This window comes from Chroicocephalus ridibundus, unplaced genomic scaffold, assembly GCF_963924245.1.
Source record: "Chroicocephalus ridibundus unplaced genomic scaffold, bChrRid1.1 SCAFFOLD_105, whole genome shotgun sequence".
NCBI lineage: Eukaryota > Metazoa > Chordata > Aves > Charadriiformes > Laridae > Chroicocephalus > Chroicocephalus ridibundus.
Window position 1 is genome coordinate 633,388 of NW_026961652.1, and position 25,709 is coordinate 659,096.

Sequence of the window (25,709 nt, forward strand, 5' to 3'; positions counted from 1 at the left end):
GCTCTGGCACAATCCAGAGCTTCTGCAAAACTCAGACGGAAGAAGGAAGTTCACAGAAAGTGGAGAAAAAAGGGACTGGACACTTGGGAGAAGGATAGGAGCTCTGTCAGAGTACCCAGGGATGCAATGAGGAAGGCCGGGGCCTGCTTGGAATGAAACCTGGCGAGGGATGTCAAGGACAAAAAGAAGGATTTCTTCAAGTCCATCAGCAGTAAAAGGAAGACGAGGGAAAATGTGGGCCCGCTGCTGGATGAGGTGGGTGCCCTGGAGATGGAGGATGCAGAGAAGGCGGAGTTACGGAATGCCTTCTCAGCTTGAGTCTTTACAGCTAAGGCTGGTCCTCAGGAACCCCAGCCCCTGGAGGCAGGAGGGAGAGCCTGGAGTAAGGAAGACTCCGCCTTGATGGAGGAGGATCTGGTTAGAGGTCATTTAGGCAAAACTGACACCAACAAATTCATGGGCCCTGATGGATGCGCCCAGGAGTGCTGAGGGAGCTGGCAGATGTTATTGGGAAGCCACTCTCTGTCACCTTGGAAAGGTCCTGGAGACCAGGAGAGGTGCCTGAGGACTGGAGGAAGGCCAACGTCACTCCAGTCTTCAAAAAGGGCAAGAAGGAGGAGCCGGGGAACTACAGGCTGGTCGTCCTCACCTCCATCCCTGGAAAGGTGATGGAGCAGCTCATCCTGGATGTTATGTCTAAGCATGAGAAGGAAGAGAAGGTCATCGTGAGTGGTCAGCATGGATTCACCAAGGGGGAATCATGCTTGACCAATCTGGTAGCCTTTGATGATGGCGTGACTGGCGGATGATGGGGAGAGGAGCGGACGATGTCTACCTCGACTTCAGCAAGGCTTTTGACACAGTCTCCCGTAACGTCCTCATAGGTCAGCTTGGGAAGCGGCAGTTAGAGGAGCGGACAGTGAGGTGGGTGGAGAAGTGGCTGAATGGCAGAGCTCAGAGGGTTGTGATCAGCAGTGCGGAGTCCGGTTGGAGGCCTGTAACTAGCGGCTTTCCCAGGGGACAGTGCTGGGTCCAGTCCTGTTCCACATGGTCATCAATGACCTGGTCGAGGGGACAGAGTGCACCCTCAGCAAGTTTGCCGATGACACAAAGCTGGGAGGGGTGGCTGACACACCGGAAGGCTGTGCCGCCATCCAGAGAGACCTGGACAGGCTGGAGAGTTGGGCAGAGAGGAACCTTATGAAATTCAACCAGGGCAAGTGTAGGGTGCTGCACCTGGGGAGGACTAACCCCGTGCACCAGGACAGGTTGGGGGCTGACCTGCTGGAGAGCAGCTCGGTGGAAAGAGACCTGGGAGTCCTGGTGGACAACAGGATGACCATGAGCCAGCAATGGGACCTTGTGGCCAAGAAGGCCAATGGCATCCTGGGGGGCATCAAGAAGAGTGTGGCCAGCAGGTGGAGGGAGGTCATCCTCCCCCTCTACTCTGCCCTGGTGAGGCTGCATCTGGAGTACTGTGTCCAGCTCTGGGCTCCCCGGTTCAAGAAGGACAGGGAACTGCTGGAGACAGTCCAGCGGAGGCTACGAAGATGATCCAGGGACTGGAGCATCTCCCTGCTGAGGACAGGCTGAGAGCCCTGGGGCCGTTTAGCCTGGAGAAGCGCAGACTGAGATAATATCCAAAGGGCCGGTGGCAAGATGAAGGCGCCAGACACTTTCCAGTGGTGCCCAGTGACAGGACAGGGGGCGAGGGCCGCAAGCTCGAAAACAGGAATCTCCATCTCTACATGAGGAAAAAAAACCTCTCTACTGTGAGAGTGTCCAGGGGTCCAACAGCAGCTGAAGGCAAAGCTGACTGGGAATGAGCACGGGGAAGTGACGAGGGTGGCATATGGCCACGTAACGGTCAGAGGACACGACAGCCAGAAGGGCAAACTCCCTGTAGGCCAGAAGAGAGCAGAAGTAGCGCTGGGTTAAGCAGCCTGAGCAGGCAAGGGCTTTGCTGCCCACCAGCAAGTTTCCTGCGGCTTTGGGCGTGATGGATTCATGTCCAAACAGGAGCGGTTAGAGAGGAAACGTTAACGCGGGCCTGGAGGGGTGTCCTTCAGCGGGAACGAGGGCAATGATTAGCGCGATTCCCACTAAGATCACCACGTATGAAGCCAGGAGAGCAACTGCCACCGGGCACTCCTGAGGGTGGAGGGAGGGGAAGCCCAAAGGAAGGAATTCTGTGACACTCACGTGGTTCAATATTTTGCACCCGAGCCCGGTGAGTAAGGGCAGCTGGTCAGTGGAGGAGACAATGCACCAGGAGGTGAAGAGACGAGACAGAATCACAGAATCACAGAATCTCAGTGGTTGGAAGGGACCTTTGAGATCATCGAGTCCAACCACATAAAAAAAAGCACCCACCAACTAAACTCCACACCCACAACCCCACACACAACACCCCACCACAAACCGATAATCTTGGGCACTAGAGCATGCCCTGAAGAGCCATGTCTACACGTTTCTTAAATACCTCCAGGGTGTACCTTCTCCCTTGGGAGAAGAGGCCAACCCCCGCCTCTCTGCCCCCTCCTTTCAGGGAGTCGTAGAGGGCAATGAGGTCTCCCCTCAGCCTCCTCTTCTCCAAGCTAAACATGCCCAGCTCCCTCAGCCTCTCCTCATATGCCCTGGTCTCCAGACCCCTCACCAGCCTGGTCGCTCTCCTCTGGACACGCTCCAGCACCTCAATGTCCCTCTTGTACAGAGGGGCCCAGAACTGAACACAGCACTCGAGGTGAGGCCTCACCAGTGCCCAGTACAGAGGCACCATCACTTCCCTGCTCCTGCTGGCCACGCTGTTCCTGATACAAGCCAGAATGCTGTTGGCCTTCTTGGCCACCTGGGCACACTGCTGGCTCATGTGAAGCTGGCCGTCCACCAGCACCCCCAGGTCCTTTTCTGCCGGGCAGCTTTCCAGCCACTCTTCCCCAAGCCTGTAGCGTTGCTTGGGGTTGCTGTGACCGAAATGCAGGACCCAGCACTTGGCCTTATTAAACCTCACACAGTTGGCCTTGGCCCATCCCTCCAGCCTGTCCAGGGCCCTCTGGAGAGCCTTCCTACCCTCCAGCAGATCAACACTCCCACCCAGTTTGGTGTCATCTGCAAACTTACTGAGGGTGCGCTCAATCCCCTCATCCACATCATTGATAAAGATATTAAACAAAACTGGCCCCAAAACTGAGCCCCGAGGGACACCACTGGTGACCGGCCGCCAAGAGGATTTCACCCCATTAATCGTAACTCTCTGGGCACGGCCATCCAGCCAGGTTTTTACCCAGCGAAGAGTACACTTGTCTATGCCAGGATTCACCAGCTTCTCCAGGAGAAGGCTGTGGGGGACGGTGTCAAAGGCCTTGCCAAAGTCCAGATAGACAACGTCCACAGCCTTCCCCGCATCCAGAAGGCGGGTGACATGGTCATAGAGAGAGATCAGGTTGGTTAAGCAGGGCCTCCCCTTCCTAAACCCCTGCTGGCTGGCCCTGATCCCTTGGCTGCCCTGCGCTTGCCGTGAGAGCTCACTCAGGGTGATCCTCTCCATGATCTTTCCTGGTACCGAGGTCAGGCTGACAGGCCTGTAGTTCCCCACATCCCCCTTCTGACCCTTCTTGTAGATGGGCGTCACATTGGCCACCCTCCAGTCATCTGGTACCTCCCCTGTTGACCAGGATTGTTGATAGATAATGGAGAGAGGCTTGGTGAGCTCTCCCACCAGCTCCCTGAGAACTTTTGGGTGAATCCCGTCCGGCCCCATAGACTTATGCATGTCCAGGTGCATAAGTAAATCATTAACTACTTCCTCCTGGATTACAGGGGGGTTGTCCTGTTCTCCATTCTTATCTTCCAGCCCAAGAAGCTGAACACCCTGGGGGTAGCTGGTCTGACTAGTAAAGACAGAGGCAAAGAAGGCATTAAGTATCTCAGCCTTCTCCTCGTCCTTGGCTGCAAGGATTCCCCCCGCATCCAGTAAGGGATGGAGATTCTCTGTCACTCTCTTTTTGTTGATGTATTTATAGAAACTTTTTTTGTTGTCCCTTATGTTAATTGCCAGGTTGAGTTCCAGCTGGGCTTTTGCCTTCCCGATTTTTTCTCTGTACGACCTAACACGATCTCTGTACTCCTCCTGAGTTGCCTGTCCCCTCTTCCAAAGGTGGCAAACCTGCCTTTTTTCCTTAAGTCCCATCAAGAGCTCTCTGTTCATCCAGGCCGGCCATTTTCCCCGCCCTTTAATTGTGTGCCTCATGGGGACAGCCTGCTCCTGGGCCTTCAGGATTTCCCTCTTGAAGAGCGTCCAGCCTTCCTGGGCTCCTTTGTCTCTCAGGACTACCTCCCACGGGACTCTCCCAACCAGGGCTCTGAACAGGCTAAAGTCTGCCCGCTGGAAGTCCAAGATGGCGGTGTTGTTTAACCCCCTTCCTTACCTCACTATGGATGGAAAACTTAACCATTTCATGGTCACTAAGCCCAAGACGGCCTCCGACCTCCACGTCCCCCACTAGCCCTTCTTTGTTCGTGAACAGTAGGTCTAGCAAGGCACCTCCCCTGGTAGGCTCACCTACCATTTGTGTCAGGAAGTTATCCTCCACACACTCGAGGAACCTCCTAGCCTGCCTGCTCTCTGCTGTGTTATATTTCCAGCAGATGCCTGGTAAGTTGAAGTCCCCAGCCAGAACAAGGGCTGGCGTTTGCGAGACTGCAGCCAGCCGCTTATAGAACACCTCATCAACCTGCTCATCCTGGTTGGGTGGTCCACAGCAGACTCCCAGCACAAAATCACCTCTGTTAGCCTTCCCTTTCACCCTTACCCATAAACACTCGACTTCTTCATCACTGGAGTCTATCTCGATAGAGTCAAACAGCTCCCTAATGTACAGAGCCACACCCCACCCCTTCCTTGCCTATTCCTTCTGAAGAGCTTAGAGCCACTCACTGCAGCATTCCAGTCATGACCATCATCCCACCACGTTTCCGTGATGGCGACTATGTCGTAGTTGTTCTGCCGCACAATGGCTTCCAGCTCATCCTGTTGGTTGCCCATGCTACGTGCATTAGCGTAGATGCACTTGACCTGGGCTACTGATTTCACCCCCATCTTTGGCCCTTGACACTCAGGTTCGTTACCAGCGGGCCTGGTTTCATCCCCTTCCCCTTTAACTTTCGGCTTAAAGCTCTGTCCATGAGCTTTGCTAACTCTTAGCCTAGTACCCTTTTCCCCTTCCAGGAAAGGGTTTTCCCATTGTTCTCTAGCAGTAATTTCTAAACGTTTATCACCTTTCTCTGATGAAATGTCAGAGCGGGAGTCCTCACTAATGTGGTCTCCTTCAAACCGTGGCGTGCTTTGCTCAGGTTTAACCTTGGCAGGCCCAGTTATCTCCCCTTCCCCCCTCATATCTAGTTTAAAGACCAGTCAATGAGCCCTGCTAACTCCTGCCCCAAAATTCTTTTCCCCCTCTGGGACAGCTGTGTCCCACCTGACAATGGCATGCCAGGTGTCTCGTATAGCCACCAATGTTCGAAAAACCCAAAGCCCTGCCTGTAACACCACTCCCGGAGCCACAAGTTGATCTGTTGCCTCTTCCTATCAATTTCTTTATTCACAGTTGCCACTGGTGGGTTAGAAGAGAAGACAACTCGTGTTCCTGACCCCTTGAGCTGCTGCCCTAAGGCTCTAAAATCTCTTTCTTGTAATTGATTTCGGCCTCCTCCTACCCATTTCATCACCACCCACCTGAAATACTGACAGGGGGTAGTAATCCGTGGGGTTTACCAGGTCTGGGAGTTTGTTCGTCACATCCCTGACCCGTGCCCCAGGGAGGCAACAGGCAACAGAAGGAACGCTGAAGGGGAAGAAAAGTCTTGCAGGGGGACATTCGGGCACAGACTGGAGGGAAAAGAGAAGAGAGGAGAAGACGATCAGCTGAGGGCATGAAGACATCATTTCCTGCAGTAAGAGCACACCGAGTATGGCGTTAGGGTAGGATCCACTATGTACAATGCCTAAGTTATTGTATTTGAGCTCTTTATCCAAGAGTCTCTCACAGTCAATGGAGAGTAAAACAGCTGTTTCTCAATCGCTCTTACTCTAGTCTATTTAAATAAATCTTTTAGCATGGGCTGAAATGAATTCTACTGAAAGATAAACCACCTCAGCAGGGCTTTGACCTCGTAATTAGGAGAGAACGTGACAAATGAGGAGACGTATGGGACATAAAGGTAACCAGGACAGTTAGAGAAGAGGGAAAGGTTCGGTTTTCAGAGAAAAAAACCAGAGACAAACACAGAAAGGATGAACAGCCTGTGTTTAAAACTATCCCGTTTTCAGGAACGGCTTTCCATCCATGCTTGAACTTTGCCAGGTAGAACAGAAAGCTTCGTAAACAGACTCCTCCTCAGTCGCTGACGACTTTCTTGCTGAAAAACAGTTTTGGTCAAATCTTCTGTCTGTCAGAGGGAGAAAGTAAAATGATATTTAAAAAGCAAAACAGAAGAAGGGAAGAAACAAAAGGAAAAACCTATGGGTTTGCTTCTTTCAGGAGAACTAAACTTCACCTTCTCATCCTGGACCATTAGAGCCCCGACCGGCTCTTCCCTGTTTGTAAGTTATCAATTCCCGTCACCAATGAGCTTCAAAACCCTGTTGGAAGGTTTGCACCTCACCATGTCGCCCGTTCCGCAAATGCTGGAATAGTTTGTGTCGGCCATGAGCACCAGGACCTGCAAACGCGAGGTTTCTTCCAGGTGTCTGAAGAAGGCCTCCTCTGCTTGCTCTTCCTCAGCAGGGCTCCATCCACCCACCACTGCGGTACTCGTCTTCTGCCCTCTCGTGCAGGCCCTTCAGCTCTCAGTTGCCTCATCTTCCACCCCCAGGCAGAGCCCCAGGTATTCCTGCTGCTCTCTCCCAGGAAGGGCAACTTCCTCTCTGGGTCCAGACCCGTGGCTTTAGCCCCACCAGGTTTCCCAGGTTTCTCTGGTATTTGTAGAACCCTGCAACTCCTCGTGCTGTTACCTCATGAAGGACAACCCCGTCAAGATAAGCCAGCCATGCGCCGGCACTACAAGCTGAGCAAATGGTGCTTCAGTTCACGGGGACCTTGAGAAGCGCTGAGATTTGGCCAAGAGAAGTCACGTGAAGCTTTACAAGGAGAAGCGGCCAGTCCTGCATCGGTGGGTGCCAGGGGTGGGGAAGGTGGAGAATAAAGCCATGAATCAGGACAGGTTGGGACCTGCCCGGCTGAGCAGCGACTCCGAGGAGAAGGGCCTGGGCACTCCGAGGGATGCCCTAGAAGGGCAGCTCCATGAGGAGGTGTGAGGGACGGACTGTAAATTCCCCGTCAAGGGGCAGGAGGCCCTCCAAGCCTTCAGCGGAACGCCTCAAACACTTGCAAGGGAATAAATAACACAGGCCTGGCCTTCCAGGATCTGATAAGGCTCACCCTTCTGGCGCCTGAAAGTGTGGCAGAACTGCCTTGTGAAGACAGGATAGTTCTGCCACTCATGTGGTGAGCTTCCTAGTTCTCGAGGCCATTTGTGTCTAATTGAGTGACCTTTGCTTCATTATTTTTGGCTAATGAAGATTACAGAGCTCATGCTAAACATGTATGACTGTGGCGCTCGTCTCTTCACCCAAATCATGCTACACCTCACCTGGGAGAAGGGAGAAACCTGAGCCAAAGCTGTCCCTGACGAGGCGGGTGGACCGTGCTAATGTGGCAAACGTAAAAGGGGAAAATAAGTGCCCCCAGGGGGGAACAAAGAAGAAACAAAAGGAGATTGTGCCTGGGAAGATTATTGCCGAGAAAGAAGATCGTACCTGGGAAGATTTCTCCAAGAAAGAAGAAGATTGTGCCTGGGAAGATTCCCCAAAAAAGACACTGGAATCAGGGCTGGTGATCTCTCCGCCTTTTTCTCCATCTTTTCCTTTCTCTGTCCCTCAGTTTCTCTTTTCTCTCAGAGTTGTTAAGTAACGGTTAGAGTTGGGAAGTAACGACCTTAAGTACCGCTTGCCATAAGTTGTCCTGTCCCTGTTGTTCAGTAACACAACGCACACCTCACCACTTGCCAAGATTCGTCATACACCTAACCAATTATCGTGGACTTGTTAAGACCTACGCTAACCATTTTTGGGGAGCTAATAAATAAATGTTTCTATACGGACCTTGAGATTTATCTCACCTGAGCCTGTGCCGTTGAGAATTTATGAATCTGAAATCACTCACCCCCGCTCTTTACTGAGAGTGGGATGCGACAGGAGGAGGGTGGGCTGCCCACACAACTCAAGTTCTCGTCCTCCCCCCCAGAGCCAGGAGGGCTGCAGGGTGGTGGGTGTGCAGCCGGGGTTGCTGCTGCCCAGGAGAAGCTGCGTCTGGAAGGAGTGACCTCCTCTGCCAGGGCAGCTCACAGCTCCAGACCACCGTGGGACGTCGCCGGAGGCAGCACTTCAAGAGGAATGCCAAGGCAGGGGATACCTTAAAGGTGAAGATCTTTCCGGGGTCGTTGATGCCCACTGGCTCCTGCTGGAAATGGGAAAGGCGTGGTCAATGTTAAGTCCCTGAGACTCCTGAGGTTTTACACTGAGGCATCGGCAGATCTGCCAGGAACCTCATGAAGCGTTGGCTGGATGAGGGGAGAGCCGTAGATGTCATCTACCTTGACCTTAGCAAGGCTTTTGTCGCTGTCTCCCATAACGTCCTCATTAGGAAGCTGAGGAAGTGTGGGCTAGATGAGGTGACAGTGAGGTGGATCGAGAGCTGGCTGAGTGACAGAACTCAGAGGGTTGTGGTCAGCGGCACAGAGTCCAGTTGGAGGCCTGTAACCAGTGGTGTCCCTCAGGGGTCAATACTTGGACCAATTTTGTTCAATATATTCATTAATGACCTAGATGAGGGGACAGAGTGTGTCCTCAGCAAGTTTGCTGATGATACCAAGCTGGGAGGGGTGGCCGACACTCCAGAGGGCCGTGCTGCCATCCAGCGTGACCTGGGCAGGCTGGAGAGCTGGGCAGAGAAGAACCAAATGAGGTTCAACAAAAGCAAGTGTAGGGTCCTGCACCTGGGGAGGAAGAATGCCAAAGACCAGTATAGGTTAGGGGCGGACATGCTGGGAAGCAGCTCTGAGGAGAAGGACCTGGGGGTCCTGGTAGACAGCAAATTATCCATGAGCCAGCAGTGTGCCCTTGTCGCCAAGAAGGCCAATGGCATCCTGGGCTGCATAGGGAAGAGTGTGGCCAGTAGGTCGAGGGAGGTCATTCTCCCCCTCTGCTCTGCACTGGTGAGGCCACAACTGGAGTACTGTGTCCAGTTCTGGGCTCCCCAGTTCAAGAGGGACAGGGAACTACTGGAGCGAGTCCAGCGTAGGGCAACCAAGATGATTATGGGACTGGAGCACCTCCCTTATGAGGAAAGGCTGAGAGAGCTGGGACTCTTGAGCCTGGAGAAGAGAAGGTTGAGGGGGGACCTGATTAATGTTTACAAGTGTCTAAAGGGTGGGTTGAAGGAGGACGGAGCCAGGCTCTTTTCAATGGTTCCCAGCGACAGGACAAGGGGCAATGGGCACAAGCTGGAACATAGGAAGTTCCGTTCAAATACACGGAAAAACTTCTTTACGGTGAGGGTGACAGAGCACTGGAACAGGCTGCCCAGGGAGGGTGTGGAGTCCCCTTCTCTGGAGATTTTCAAGACCCGCCTGGATGCAGCCCTGAGGGATGTGCTCTGGGCAATCCTGCTCTAGCAGGGGAGTGGGACTAGATGATCTCTAGAGGTCCCTTCCAACTCTGAAGATTCCGTGATTCCGTGAAGTGCCTTCAGCCCCTCCTCTCCCTACACACAGCACCAGCAGCACCTTTGCTTCCAGCATCGGGCTTTCTCTCCTCTCCTCCTGAGGAGCCACAAAGAGGGAGATGGCCCTGGGCAGTGCCCTGCTGCCAGGAGGGGTCTGCAGGGCAGAGCTGAGCCCCCAGCGGGTGGGATGGGCTGTGGGAGCAGGGAGAGGGAGGAGACGTGGGCACAGAGCAGCAGCTCCTGGCAGGGGCAGCTCCAGGCAGCAGAGAGCCGCTCCAGCCGGCTGCATCCCTCTCTGCTCCGCTGCACAGGGACAGAGAAACCAGACGGGAGAAACCGACTTTGAAACTGGACTCTTCCACAAACAGTGACAAAAGTCACAGAAAATGGACCTTTCTAATGCTGTAGCCTTGACTAGCATCAGTAAATGTCAAAAGAAGGAAACAACAAAGAAAAATATCTAGAGTCAAGAAAACGTTAAGCTTCTGAGACTCTTAGTGTTCTTCTCCTCCGTGTTCTGATTTGTATTATTATGCGTTTCTCTGGGGGGATTTCATGTGCTACAGGGACACGGGCGTCTTGTGCCTGTGCAGGTGTCCTGGGACCCTCTGCCCAGCTCCAGCTGTAGCTCCAAAGGTTCCTCGATCTTCCACAGATTCCACGTAACAGCTGCCAGTCCCGGGCAACTACCTCGGTTACACTGGGGACTCCAAGTGGCACTGGGTGCTCATGGTCAGAACGTGAAGCTCCGCTTCAGAACTAAAGAGATTTTCAGTATTTTAAGTTAAAAAGAAAAAAAAAAAGGAGCACCTTTTCATCAAGACTTTTAATAAAAGTACAGTGACATGGCAAAATGTGAATTTTCACGATGTGTACTGCTTAGAGAACAGGCTGAGCAGAGATTGGACAGAGAGCAGCCCTGAGGAGAAGGACTTGGGGGTGTTGGTGGGTGAGAAGCTCAACGTTCACCAGCAAAACGTGCTGGCAGCCCAGAAACCCCCCGCAGCCTGGGCTGCATCCCCAGCAGCGTGGGCAGCAGGGCGAGGGGGGGATCCTGCCCCTCTGCTCCGCGCGGGGGACACCCCCCTGCAGTGTGGCCTCCAGCCCTGGGGCACCCACAGCAGAAGGACACGGAGCTGTTGGAGCGGGGCCGGAGGAGGCCACAGAGATGATCCAAGAGCTGGAGCCCCTCTGCTGTGGGGACAGGCCGAGAGAGTTGGTGGGATTCAGCCTGGAGGAGAGAAAGCTCTGGGGAGAACCTTCCAGCCTCTTCCAGTCCCTCAAGGGGCTCCAGGAAAGCTGGGGAGGGACTCTGGAGCAGGGAGGGGAGCCATGGGACGAGGGGGAAGGGTTTTAGACTGAAAGAGGAGAGATTTAGATAATAATAGGAAAGGGAGCCTGGCAGGAATGTGCCTGGCTCGGGGCCGTAAGGAGGACGGAGGGACCAGAGTGTCTTTCATTTGAAGAGGGTCTTTCATACTGGAGAGGGTACACCAAAGGGCTACCGAGATGCTGAGGGGCTGGAACACCTCTCTGATGAAGAAAGGCTGAGGGATTTGGGTCTCTTCAGTCTGGAAAAAAGATGACTGAGGGGGGACCTTATCAACGCTGATAAATACTCAAAGGGTGGGTGTCAGGAGGATGGGGCCAGGCTCTTCTCAGTGGTGCCCGGGGACAGGACAAGAGGTAACGGGCACAAACTTGAGCATGGGAAGTTCCATCCCAACATGAGGAGGAACTTCTTTGCTGTGAGGGTGGCAGAGCTCTGGCACAGGCTGCCCAGGGAGGTGATGGAGTCTCCGTCTCTGGAGACATCCCAAACCCACCTGGATGCGTTCCTGTGCCACCTGCTGTAGGTGACCCTGCTCTGGCAGGGGGTTGAACTAGATGATCTCCAGAGGTCCCTGCCAAGCCCAGCCGTTCTGTGATTCTGTGTCCCCCTCACTTTCCACCCATGGTGCCTGTTGGGTTCCCAGAATGTTGTGGGCGGAGTGATTAAATTTACTTGTCAGAGAGAAGCAGTAAAATGTTTATTAACACAAAACAGTGATTTAACAAAGTCAGTAGTGAATACGACAGTGTTTTATGAGATTCGATGCCAGGGCACGCTTGATTATTTACTGCCTAGAGGCCGGGGTCAGACAGAGCTGTCAGGGAGACCCTACTGTTGAGTCACGAGGTTCAGAAAGGACCCCCTGGGCTTTCTGAACTCCCTCTCAGAGAGGAGTCTGGGTGCGGCTGGTATTCCACCCCATGGAGCCATGCGCACTGTGCGCTGCCAGGGGAAGGGGTGGGAAGTCGGGGCTTGGGCAAGGCAGGGGCATCCAGGGTCCAGTCGGCGAGCGGCTGTTCTGTTCCGGGGACCGGATTGGCTGTCAGGTCTACCGGGCTCTGGGGACCGGCTCGGCTCTCAGGTCTACCTCGCTCCGGGGGCTGGATTGGCTGTCAGGTCTACCTCGCTCTTGGACAGGCTCGGCTGTCAGGTCTACCTCGCTCCAGAGACCGGCTCGGCTGTCAGGTCTAACTCGCTCCGGGGACCGGCTCAGCTGTCAGGTCTACCCAGCTCCGTGGACGGGCTCGGCTGTCAGGTCTTTTTTTTTTTTTTGCCCTCAACATGGGTAGACCTGGCAGCCCCTGCGCCGGCCGGGGGCAGTTTCCCGGTCCGGGGGTAGACCTGGTGTCCCCACACGCCCCCGCCTCCCGCCCGAGGGGTCCCCGTTTTTCGCTGCCTGCGGTCAAGTCGCCGTGAAAGGCGGCGGGCAGCGGGGCTCCTCCCCGGTGGGCAGAGCCAGCGCTCTTGGGGCTCACCGCGGGCCGGGACTTGGTATCCCGTTTTCCAGGAGCAAGCGGTGACTCACCTGCCGCAGAAGGGCTTTAGCGAGCGTCCGCGGTGCTGTCCGGCTCCCGCAGCAGCAGGGCGAAGAGCGGCGGCCGCCGCCGCCACCGGCACTGGAATGCGCACGGCTGGGGAAGAAGGGGTCGGGCGGCAGCGGCTTCCCAGCGCCCGAAGGGTCCGCTGACGGTGTGGGAGATGACGGGTGTCCGCCGACGGCGGGTTGCCGGGGAGAGCGCGGGCAGGAGGAGGGAAGCGGTGGGCCGGCGAGTGGGCGGGAGGCTGTGGAGGGGGGCTCCCGCTGCCTTGCGCGCGGGGCTGGGGCGGAGCGGCAAAAGGGACCGCCGGCGCTGCTGTTTCAGGTGCGCAGTGCCCGCATCGCCCCTGAGGCGAAGGGTCCGGCGGTGCGCGGCCAGAGGGGGGCCCTGCTGTCCGTGAGCGTTCCCAGGCCTCCCCCACGGTGCCGGGGAAAGGGGAGTCGTCCCCGTGGCTCGGCTCTCCCCGTCCGGTGTGGGGTGGGGTGGGCTGGGGGGCCCTTGTGGTGTGACAGGAGGGTGAGGGCTGTCGCCCCACCTTTTCCGTCCCTCCCCCCGCGTTTCGGCCACTCCAGACCCGGGAAGAGCTCGTACCCCTCGTCTTTGAACCTCCCACAAACACACCCCCAACCCCGTGCCGGGTAGACCTGGCAGATTGAGCGGAGATTGATTGTGGGGGGGTGGGTTTTTTTTGGTTTTTTCTGTCCTCTGGTGGTGTGTAGTCCTCCTCCTCCCCCCACCCCCCCACGCCCCCCCATTACCTGGCTTCGATTCTGTTTCTCGCCGTGCGAAGGAGGGCGGGTGACTTCAGCCATGCCCGTGCCCCGGTCGTCTTCCAGCGGTGGTGGCAGGGCAGCGGCTCCCCCAGCGCAGCCCCACGGCTGCTCCGCAAGTGCTCCCCAAGGAACAGCAGGCCTCTGGGTCACATCTGCCCCACAAGTACTGGCCCAGTGCTGCCCCATGGCTGCCCTGCAGGTGCTACCCAGGGAATAGCGGGTCTGTGGGCCTGCCGTCGCCCCCCAGGGAAGACAGGCCTGTGGGTGCCGCTGGCACCACAGCTGCCCCACAAACGCCTCACGGCTGCCCCAGCGGTGCCCCCCGGCTGCCCCGCAAGTTCTCGCCAAGGCACCCAGGCATCTGGGTCACATCTGCCCCACCCCAACCGTGCGCACACCGTGGCACTTGCACACGGGTGCACCATCTCCCCCGGCCCTTCCCATTCCCCCCTTCACCGCTCACCCCCCCCAGCCCCAAACCCCCGTCCGCTGCCGCACGCACGCTCATTTGTTGGGTAGAAGGCAATGATCTAACTCCATCACTGCTTAGGTCAGCCAACAGGGAGATATCTCCCGCGGCCGCAGCGAATTGATTTATGGTTACGTATGAAGCCTGGGCACCCAGGCCGTGCTGACGTGTACCAGGAAGGACTAACCCAGGTGTGCCCTGTGTCGGTTAAGCTGTGCGAGCAAGTAGTAACTGTCTGTTCGCAACGTCGCCTACGACTCAGCAAAGATCATCCGAGTAAGGCGCCTCCCGTACACATTCGGGACAAGAAAACATTGTGGCATTCCTGGCAAATTGATTATATTGGGCCCTTGAGATCATCAGGTGGGAAAAGGTACGTCCTACTACGACTGGAGATTATCTCCGGCCTCACTATGGCCACCAGCTTCAAATCAGCTACCGGGGACAACACAGTGGAAGGCCTAAAAGGGTGGTTCAGCGCACTTCCCCTTCCCGAGGAAACCCAAAGTGATAACGGTTCACACTTTACCGCTTCGGTGGTACAGGATTGGGCCAAGGAGGAAGGGATTCGATGGGCATTTCGTACTCCCTATTATCCCCAGGCTAACGGCGCTGTTGAACGCACCGAAGGATTGGTTAAGCGTTTTGCAAACACTCATGAACCTGGTTGGCATTTGCGATTGGACGATGCCATCCATCAACTAAATAACAGATGGAGTGGAGACGGCTCTCCTAAAATGAAAGCTTTCTGTGTACCTGCCGATGTCATCACTCCAAAAGTTCCCACTGAACAGGGGAGATACCCCGGAAGATTTCACCTTGGGCAGCCTTTGCCTCAAATTGCCACAGTACCAACGGTGCTAGCTACTCCCCAAAATCCCCATGCTTGGGAAGCCGAAGGCTGTTCAGGGAAGATCCACCGGATCAGCACCCGGTGGATCTCGCCTTCTTTTTAACCCCGTCGGTCGAATAAGACCGAGCAGATTTTCTTTTCCTTTGTGTCTTACAGGAACCTTGGAGACATGTACGTGGACAGACCGATTTACCTTGAGTGTCTCCAGGGAATCCTGACATAGATCCAGGCAATACTATTACCCTTATTATGTATGGCTGTCTGGAGGCCTAAATTCGAAAATGACGAATTGGCAGATGGAATAGACGCTGTGCAGCTTTACCTTTTTTTTCTCTATGTTTTGTAGTCAAAGAGCCCCAGAGTGGCCATGGTCTCAAGCCTTTGTTAAACACGATGCGATGGCAGGTACAAAAAAGGGAGAACTGAGTTCGGCCGCTGTAGTTCTAGAGGAAAATAAGGCGTTACATGAGTGGACCTGGAATAATTGGTACCCGGTCCTGAAACGTAAGGCAGGGGTGGAAATCTGAGTAGGGTGTAGAACGATCAACGGCTCAAACCATAAGGCCATGCGAATAGGTGTGTTTCGCCCTCAGAACCCACGCCTGATGACAACAGAGCACTGTGTCACCGACGAGCGGGATTGCTGCTGTAATTTTACTCTTGTGAACCACAGTATCGTAAGTTGTCGTTGGCAACAGGATGAAATAGCGCTGCTGTTTGAATTCAAGCTAGACGTAGCACCTGAGCTTTGGGATAACGCATTGTCACGGTACACTGCAAGCGCCGGAACACCAGGAAACAAAAGGGGCTTAAATCTCGGCACTCTGGTTATACAAAGAAGCGAAGTATATTCCAGAGAAAAATGGAGATGGACTGGCTAAAATCGAGGCCGCCCTTGGAAAGGGAATACACATTGGCTGCCGATTTATCAATGGGTCTACTCACCACAGGCCAACTGTTACTAAAGCCATCCATGTAGACTCTACCAAACCGGACAAGTACAACACTGAGTGTTACAAAATTATGGAGCCAAATTCAGTTTCCCGGCACAATTTCGCTTTCATCAAACCTACAGTAGTGTAGTGTGTTTGGGGCTACAAGGGCACAGAATTGTTATTTGAATTTCTGATTGACTCGAATAGATCTGAAATTGCCGAGATGAATCCAGAACCTACACCCCACGAACTCTCAAAGGCGTACCTTCTAAGCCCTCCATCGGTCTAACTTCTTACATTCTCAACATTAGCCCTTATGTCATTAAACACACGGGTTAATAACAACTACTCTTTAACCCAACATATTCCCTCAAAGGAGCAGAACTGTCAACGCAGATTAAAAACTCTACGATCTCTACTCTTACCACTCCCGAGTACATCTTATGCAGGATGGTCAGCGTGGTTACGCAAACGAACTCTGGCCACTTCACACGGACGGAAGAGGGATGCGACTGGGATCTTAGGAACAGGCCTGGGAGTCTTGAATAGTATAGATGCTGAGATACTTGCCAACAAGCTAGTCACAACCACTACTGCTCTGGACAAATTAAGACGTCCCCTACAGTCCTCTCTATCAGCTTTGGGAACCACCAATGGCTTTTATTCAATATATTGCCTCAGTGGGAAGAAACGGGTGAAAAAGACCATCGGCTGATCACAGATGCACTTGGTACAACCCAACCCAATGTTTCCTTGGCTCTTAGTTGTATCCGAGCCCAACTGTGGATGCAATCATAAGGGAAGGTGAAGCCGCAATCATAAGGGAAGGTGAAGAAGGCACCTTGCCCACCGAAATTCGAAAAGTAATATGGGATAACGCAATTGAATTTGAGAAAAAATTTCAGTCCTGGTGGTATCTGGTTAACTTCACCTATGATCCCACTGAGAGCAAGGCCACAGCTTTTGTCTTAACGATACGCAATGCCCCGGTATACACCATATACCCAATCACCGCCCTGGGGTTGAATCACCATGGAGCTATACTCCATCCGGTGGAGCCTGGAGTGTGGGCACAACAAAACGAGAATTAACAGCAAGCCGTTGATGTTGACGCGTGCCTTTCACAAGACCAACAAGGATTCATTTGTGAGTGTTTGTCACTTTGAGACACATCTCAGAAACTGGGCTGTTATATATTGGAAAGGGTGCCTTTTCTTGACGTCTCCCTCTACCCTTGTATTCACAGATGACACAGTAATTTATATAAGTAATCACTCAAGTTTGGTGTTTGTACTTTTAGTAACATTATCGGATGTGACTTCAATTATTCAGCTCCTGTTACGTCTTCTCAATTGCAACCATCTGACTACACAGTGATTCGAGGTTTGTTGCCTACCCCCATCGGAATGAATCTCTCCCTGGTGAAGAAGCTGCTACAACACGATGAATCGAAGCGACTGTTGAAAGAGGCCCAAGAAAATTAACAGAGAACTTTGATTACCGTCCATCATGATGTTGAAGAAACAGACCAAGTGCTGGAAAGAGTCAGAGAGACGGAAGACATGAACGTGGAGATACTGTTTTTGGGTCTTCGCCAAAAGTTACAGGATTTTATAACAAGATGCTCCATCCTTTTGTCGTTTTACTGATACTGATTGCTTCGATCTTCGCTTTGACAATTGTTTTGTATCTTAGACTTTGGATTATGATGAAAAGTTTAACTCGCTTAATCAGCCCACAAGATGGATTTGCACTTGATATCCCTCGCCAGAAGATGGCGTATGATATTCCCCATCAGTACTGAGTATCGTGGAGCTTGAGTGACTGTAGTTACGGGGTGGTTTATGGGGAAGAAATACTAAGTTGGCTAAAAATACAGCGTTGTTCACACATTAAGTATAAAATCAAGGGGCTTCTGAGGTAGAAAATAGCCGCAGCTGGCATGAAGAATACAACACCTGTGGTTCCCTGATAAACTACAGGAGGTACGGGACGGGATGCAATTATTCCGTGGCTTTACCTTATGTTGCGTAGGAGATACAGGAATAGGATGATACCAGGACAAAGATAAGCTGCCAATTAGCTGCCCGCTCGACGCTCAGAGCCAACATTTTGTCACATTTTGATGAAATGCTGTCCTTTGTGCAAACTTTGCTCATTATAATGTCATTATAATACCAAAACATACCTGCGTCCCTGAGGCTATCCGCCTCCAAGGTGCGACCACGCCTCCTTGAGCCTGTGCCCTGAATTTCTCATAAACGACGCCTTTATTGTGAAGCGAGAGAAATTTACAGCAATCATGATAAAAGTATGTATGACTAAAGTCACTCAGACTCCATCTTGAAGAGAACAAATAGTATAAAAATAGCCCAAGAAAGGGGGGACAGACCCAGGGAAGATACAGTCGCAAAGAATTCCGTCGCTGACTTCTGGGGTCAGTCGAAGGGCTGAGCCTCCCTCCCTCCACAGGGACGCCTTTGGGTAAGACTCAGATTATAGAAAGTCCTTCTTCGCGAAACTTTGAAATTCCTCTAGAGAGTCTCTTTTCTACTTTCAGAGCCAGGCTGTATATGTCACAATACTTTCATTTCCACGTACTTTGCAGACACTGTATTTATCACCGGCAATCCTAAAAATCTAAATCTGCCGTTTAAATAAATTGCACTTTTTTAAGTATCTTGTCTTTTCTGTTTCTCACTGAACGCGACCAAAACTTGAGAGAGGCCGTGCTGGTTCAGGAGCACGACTAGACTGAAGGTGCAGCCCGCTATTAGTGTATCCAAATCGTAATAGTTTAATACATATTAAACGCGATTGGGCTGATAGTGCTGAATTGGGCATCACCCCGAATTTAAACCCAGCCGCACTCGGCCTCCCACCTCGGTGAGGAGTGTTAGAACGCAAGGGGGGGGTTTATCTTCTGCTAAAACCGCTTTGCCCCTTTTCACACAACACTCCCCCCAACCGCCCTCATGGTCTCTGTGTGGGGCTTCTTTTTTTGTTCAGCCGGGCCCGTGCCCCGGTCGTCTCTCCGGCAGCCCCCCCCCGGCCGGGGCCCTGCCGCTGTAACCGGGCCCCGGAAGCCCAGGTCTCACCCCACACGGCGGCGGTGGTTGTGGGGCAGCAGCAGCTGCTTTCCCAAGGACGGGCGCTACGGGCAGAAGAGCAGCCCGAGGGTCTGCCCCCCCCCTCCAAGAAAGGCCGGGGGGGCCCGCAGGCCCGCAGGCATGGACGCGGCCCGGCGAGCCGGCTGTAACAGAAAAGGGGGCGTTCTGGAGAGAGTTACAAATCCTTTGCAGTTCTGACGTTTCGGGTCAGGCTGGCGGCTACACCAGTGATGAATAAATCATGAACGAAAAGAAAATAAAAATTATCACCTCCACATACACACCGGCTGCCCGATGTTCCCGTCTCCGGGTACATGTTGCGAGGTCTACCTCGCTCCGGTAAGCAGCTCGGCTGCGAGGTCTACCCGCTCTGGGGAGTGGCCGCCAGGTCTACCCGGCTCCGGAGGGTCCTGCTCGGCTGTGACGTCTACCCATCTCCGGCAGGACTTGTCCGACTTTCCCCAGTCCAGTGGCGCTGTGTCTGCCCAGGGCAGCGTGGTCCGGAGCGTGTGGAAGGAGACAGCCTCCTCCCCTTTCTTTGGGGCCGATTGTCGTGTTTTGTTGTGTCGGGGAGGCTGAACGAGGCTGCCCGTGTTGAAGCTGTGCTAGGAGCACCTCTCGCAGACGTTGCCCTCCAGACCTTGGTAGGGGCGTGCGGGCTTGGCGCTCGGCTGTCCCAGGACCACGGCGGTCACGGGGCATGCGGAGCTTTTCGGGGAGAGAAGCGGCTGGCATTAGCCTCTCGGGCAGGAAAGCAGTGGGCTGGCAGGTGGGCGCGAGGCTGGAGGAGGGATCACCCTGCCTTGTGCGCGGGTCTGCGGCGGAGCGGCAAAGGGACTGGTTGCGTTCCGGCTTAGGGTGCGCGGTGCCCGCACCTCCTTCCGGAGGGGAGGTGAGGAGAGGGCTCCACCGCCGCCTTGGTCCGGCAGGGGACCACCGGCATTTTGCATCGCCCCTGGGTCTGAGGGTCCGGTTGTCCACGGCCAGAGCGGGGGTCTTGCTGTCCGTGAGCGTTCCCAGGCCTCCCCCACGGTGCTGGGGAAAGGGGAGTCGTCCCCGTGGCTCGACTCTCCCTGTCCGGACGTCTTAATTATATAGTTATCCTCCTTATCTCTCTGCGCGATACGATTTAGAAAGCTCCTTTGTGTGCCTTGTGTTTCTGTTTGTGTGATTTGATTTCGGAAGCTCATTAGAATGATGATGCTTTCGGTCATCAGCAGCTGAGGTTTCCCCCTGGTCATCCCGAGGGCAGAAATACGCAAAGTGGCTACACACCCTTCCCCTCTGACCCAGCACTGCCCAGCTCACCCTGAGGCTTTGCCTGGACCCCAACCCTAATCCCTCACCTGCAGCGCTCATCTGTGGCCCTTCCCTGAACGCCAACGCCAAAGCTGAAACCCTCATCAGATGCATCACGCCTAAACCCAAACCCAGCTCCCTAATCCTGTCCCTCAACCCCCTTTCGTCTCCAACCCCTCCCCTAAGTCTTACTCCTGTTTCCCAGGATGTAGGAGGAGGGCAGGGATTGTGAAGTTCTGGAGGGAAAGGCCAGGGAGATGAGGAGATGTTAGGGGCAGGCAAGAGGAAGATGAAGGCAAAGCTGCCATTGCTGGCGAGTAGATTGTGATGTCATTAATGCTGGAGGAAGCTGCGTGTGAGGAGCAGCGTTGTGAAGTGCTCGAGATGCCTGAGAGTTTCATCAAAGAGAGAAGGGAGCATGGGATAGGTGAAGGGAGAAGCGTGTGGGAGGGACAGCACTAGGTGAGGTTCCTGCTCTTGAAATGCCTTAACTCTGGCCTAACCCTAAGCCTCTGGCCCGAACCCGACCCCCTAACCCACAAAGCTGAGCAGGACTCAGATCAATTACAAGAAGCCCTTAGAAGAATCCCAAACCTTCATTTTGAGCCTCACCATGACCCCCCACCCCCACCCTGATCATGAAGCAGAAACTCTGACCAGAGTTTTTGGTTCGCATGGAAGAAAACTGGTAACAGAAACCCCTAACCCAAAAGCCCTAGCGGCCTCCCTCGGAATCCCGAACCTTCCCTTGTCCTCCAGACCCCACTCTAAGCTGTTTTTCCCCCAGAGGCAGAGTGAATGCAGAGCCTGTGAGGTCCTGGAGCAGTCGCCTGACATTGGAAGACGAAATGTGAGATGACGTGTATCAGATGAGCTTGTGGGTGACAAGGTGGGTGATGGTGGGGAAGCTACTCTTACACCAGCTGTGCCTCAGAACCTCACAGGTGAGTAAGAGGCAGGTGTCTGTGAAGGTGCCTGAAGTCAATTCTGTCTGAGAACCTCACCGGCCAGAAGCAGGAAAATGGCTTGGCTGCTGATTGTGCTTTGGCACGGGGTTGGACTAGATGATCTCGGAAGGACCCTTCCAACCCCTTCCATTCTGTCATCTGTCTCTGCAGGTGATAGGCAAGAGAATCATAGAATCATAGAATCATAGGGTTGGAAGGGACCTCTGGAGATCATCTAGTCCAACCTGCTGCCAGAGCAGGGTCACCCACAGCAGGTTGCACAGGAACGCGTCCAGGTGGGTTTTGAATGTCTCCAGAGTTGGAGACTCCACCACCTCTCTGGGCAGCCTGTGCCAGTGCTCTGCCACCCTCAGGGTAAAGAAGTTCCTCCTCATGTTTAGGTGGAACTTCCTATGTTCAAGTTTGTGCCCGTTACCCCTTGTCCTGTCCCCGGGCACCACTGAAAAGAGCCTGGCCCCATCCTCCTGACACCCACCCTTTGAGTATTTATAAGTGTTGATAAGGTCCCCCCTCAGACGTCTTTTTTCCAGAAGTCTCATGGCTGGGTCAAGCACTGGGATAAGCTTGGCCTCAGCCTTGGTGACCAGGCAGGCCAGCCAGGAGGGCAGGGCATGGGCACAAAAGGACTTTCTTTGGGTATTTTGGCCCTCTAGCAATGCGGGAAATCTCCATGGAGATGGAGATCCCTCCAGTGGTAGTGGTGGGAAGGGATTCCCCTGTCACGGGGAATCTTTGGCCAGATTATCTCCAGCACCTCCAGTTTCTCTTCATGGAGTCAGAGCTTGGGCTTTCTCCTCCTCTTGTTGTCTTGGACTTTGCTGGGAAACTCTCTCAGTATTGCTGCAGTCTCCACAGAGTGCCCTTCCTGGAGAGCGGACAACCGAGCCTGAACTGGGGGCCACCTCGAGCCCTAACGCCCACCTGGGAGAAGGAGTTAACACTAAGGGGAACAGGCCATTCACCAGGAACCACAAGAAGGTCACCTGCCCAGTGGATGAAGGGAAGGTGCTGGAGGTAGTTTTGCTGGATTTTAGTAAAGCTTTTGATAGTGTCCTTCAAAGTATCCTTCCGGACAAGTTGCCCAACTCGGAGATGAGCAGGTGGAGGGTGCGGTGGGTGAAGAACTGCCTGAACGGTTGGGCTCGACCCATGCGTAGAGCTGCAGAGTAAGAAATCAAGGGCTGCGTGAGCCTCACAGGAGGGCAGGAGATGCTCTCTTCTGGAAGGGCCATTTGTGCTATCGGCGATAGAGCCACGCAAGGCTGCCGTGGTCAGACACACTCATCCGTTGTTCGTGTCACGTTAAACTTCTTTTGAGCTGCCCAATCTCTTTTCTCAATTTCTCTATTTTCGAAAGCCGTGTTCTGGAAGTTGCTCAGACCCTGCTGATGACGCAAACGTCCATTATTCTGATGGTCCTTCTAACGTTGTTAATGACGCGGTGGGTGCCTGGGGAGGAGTAGCACTAGCATTGCTGTCGTCTCTCCTGGGGTTGTTCACTGACTGACTTATACCCAGGTAGGAACATGAGTCGGGGAAGAAGTGTCCGGAGAACCCCACGCAGGTGGTTTCCGAGGAAAAGAGGTCACCGCCGTCTCCTGCGGCACCGTGGAGTGAGGAGCGTGTTCCTGCGTTGTGGCTCCTGCCGACGGCAATTCCCTTTGGGCATGCTCTGAGGTGCTGAGGCGCCGCGGCGGCACAGCCACTGCCAAAAGCGGCCGCAAGGCATCGGGGGGGCTTGGCTGGGCTCAGAGGAGCAGGTTTTGTTCGGCTTGGAGAAATGCCGCTGGTGAGGCAGTCACTGCGCCAAGAGTCCTCCGGCAGTTCCCCACGCCCAAAGTCTGTCCAACCCACGCACTGGGCGTGATCTCACGAAGCACCGAGTTTTCCGGGCGTTAGAAAGAACAGGCTGTAGGTTCGGGGCTGGGGGGTGGGGGACCGTGTGTGTACAGCAGGAGATACTGCTCGTGGACAACCTGCCTATCAACGGTTTCTTCCACTTAAAAATTTGTGCGCGATAAATGCAAGTATCGGACGGTATTTCAGGAAGTAAAAAATATTTCGTTCTCCCACGCTGTTGCACGCAGAAATGGGGAGATTAGGAAAGAAATCACGGCCGCTTTTCCCTCACGTAAACCCTAATGTTGTCTTGGAGATTTTGAATGGCAGCTCTAGGAGAACTCACAGAAATAGGCAGGAATAGTACGAAAAAAAGAAAAAGTAACAGCGATCGCGCTCTTAAGACTGCGTGTCTCTGGGAATTCAAGCGTCCTCTTGAACAAGACGTTCGTTTGGTTTTCACTTGGCTGATGTGGATGCTTTTATGACACGTGCTCTAAACCGCTGTTGTCATTGTTGATATATCGGAGTTTAAGACGACAAACAGAGCTGCTTGTTCACGCCTCACGTTCTTCACGCGCGATCCGCGAGAAGTCCGTGCGCTCTGGGAAATGCCAAAGGGAAGGCTCAGTCTCCCAGCCGACGCGAGCATCGCTCCGCTCTCCAAGGGCTTACAGGGACCGGGGAACGTTTCTGCGCTGGGAACGGAGCCGTGGAGCCCTCGGTAAGCTGCCATGAATCCATGCGACAGAGCAGCAGGGTCAGGAACGGGAACCGGAACCAGGCAGAGCTTGTCCAGGAGTTACAAAAGCCCGACCTTTTCAGGAAAACTAGATCTCTCGGGAGATCACCCACTGATCTCCACTCCTCTACCTTTCATCACCTGCCTTTTCAGAATGCTTTGAAAGCGCTTTGAGGTAGTGTTGTGATCGCTTGCGCAACGCCTCCTTTTAGCACCCTGAACGCTCGTGATATGTGCCCAAATAGCACCTTTTCTGCCTTGTTGAAATGCCCCCTGGGTGCATCAATGTACCTGATGCATTGACAGGTAGCAGTTTGTTTTCTTTCTCATGGAGTTCACCCGTCAGCCACGTAAAAATGAATAATTTGGATCTAAGGCATGTCCCCCTGGTCTCTGTGTGTCGACAGAGCTTTGGGAGGTGAGGTCTTACCTCTGAGAAGAGCTGAGAGAACCCTTTCACTAAAATTTAAGAGTGAAAGCTGGTGTTGCCCTTCCCTTCCCTTCCCTTCCATCATCCTAGAAGAAAAAATAATTTTTTCTGGTCCATACATCATTTGGACTGAAGAGATCTGTTCTGTTTTCTCCTGAGAAGCCTTTTCTCAATGAGCAACTGGTGTTCCGCTCCCGTACAGCCACGCAGGTCTCGTTTGGCCTTTCCTAATTCCTGCAGTCGCACCTGCGCTGGTGTCTGTAGTCTTCCACTGTCCTTGAGGGGTGCGTGACGGTGCGTGGGCCGCTGCCGTTGTCCAGTGAGCGTGTTGTTTGGGTTGCTCTGGAGACGGAAAGCGTCCCAAAGAAAAGGCTTGGAGAACCACGCGGCCGGGACCTGGCTTTCTTCTTCCGGGATTCTCTGACCACGCCAATCTGCAAGGCTTGCGCTTCACAGTCTTCCTGATCATCTACCTCATGGTCCTCACAGGGAATGGCCTCATCGTGCTCATCACGGTGGTAGAGCCAAGCCTCCACAGCCCCATGTATTACTTCCTGAGGGACTTATCCTTCCTGGAAACCTGCTCTACGTCCATCGCTCTGCCAAAAATGCTGCGGGCTTTCCTGACGGGAGACGGCAGCGTCTCCTTCCTTGGCTGCGCTGCCCAGCTGTATCTCCTGGTTTGGCTGGGCAGCACCGAAAGCCTTCTCCTGGCCACCATGGCCTACGACCGCTGTGTAGCTACCTGTGACCCCCTGCACTGTGGCCCCATCCTGAACGGGAGGCTCTGTGTCAGACTGGTGCTGGGCTCGTGGGTGGCCGTCATCCCAGGACGAGTAGGGCAGACTTACCGGCTGTTCACTCTGCCCTTCTGTGCGTCCCATAACCTTCATCCCTTCTTCTGTGATGTCCGCCCTCTGTCGGAACGGGCCTGTGCAGACACTTTCTGGAACCAAGTGATGCTGCACACCATCATCCCGCTCTTTGCAGTCCTTCCCTTTTCCTTGATGGTGGGATGGTCGTTTCTTACACTCTAGTTGTCAGGGCGATGCTGAAAATGCCTTCAGTTCCGGGCAGACGCAAAGCCTTTTCCACCTGCTCCTCACACCTGGGGGTGGTGACTCTCTTCTACGGCTCCGTCATGGTTGTGCACTTTAAAGGACGGTCAAGAGACTCTGCAGACACTGACAAATACCTTGCCCCGTTTTACACAACTGTGACGCCCATGCGCAACCCCGTCATCTACGGCCTGAGGAATAAGGAAGTGAGAATTGCCCTGAAGAGGCTCCTACGGAGAAAGTGATGGAGCAGAGTACGTGAAAGGAGCCCAAATAGTACCAAAAGTCCCAACAAGGTACTTGGTTGTGTGAACACAGGTGTCCTGTAGTAGCTTAGACAAAACCGCTGTCCTGCCTGGCTGTAATCCTCCTCAGGAGGGGGACAGGTCTCCCGGGGCATTCCTGGTATCTCCGATAGCTCCACCTTGGTATCTCCATAGTCCAGAGCAGCTTCAGCTCCCCTGGAGAGCTGACCGCAAACAGCTTGTTCAGGCGGAGTCTGCCCAAGCTGCCAGCACCTTGAAAGGAAAACGGTCGACGCAGTCAAGAGGGATTAGAGGGTGACACGTCCAGTGAGAAG

The 25,709-nt window shown here is 54.0% G+C and overlaps 1 pseudogene; it reads left to right on the top strand.

The window, feature by feature from the left end:
• Positions 1-808: 808 nt before the first annotated feature.
• Positions 809-25,374, top strand: LOC134509534 (olfactory receptor 10AG1-like; annotated as a pseudogene).
• Positions 25,375-25,709: the final 335 nt, after the last annotated feature.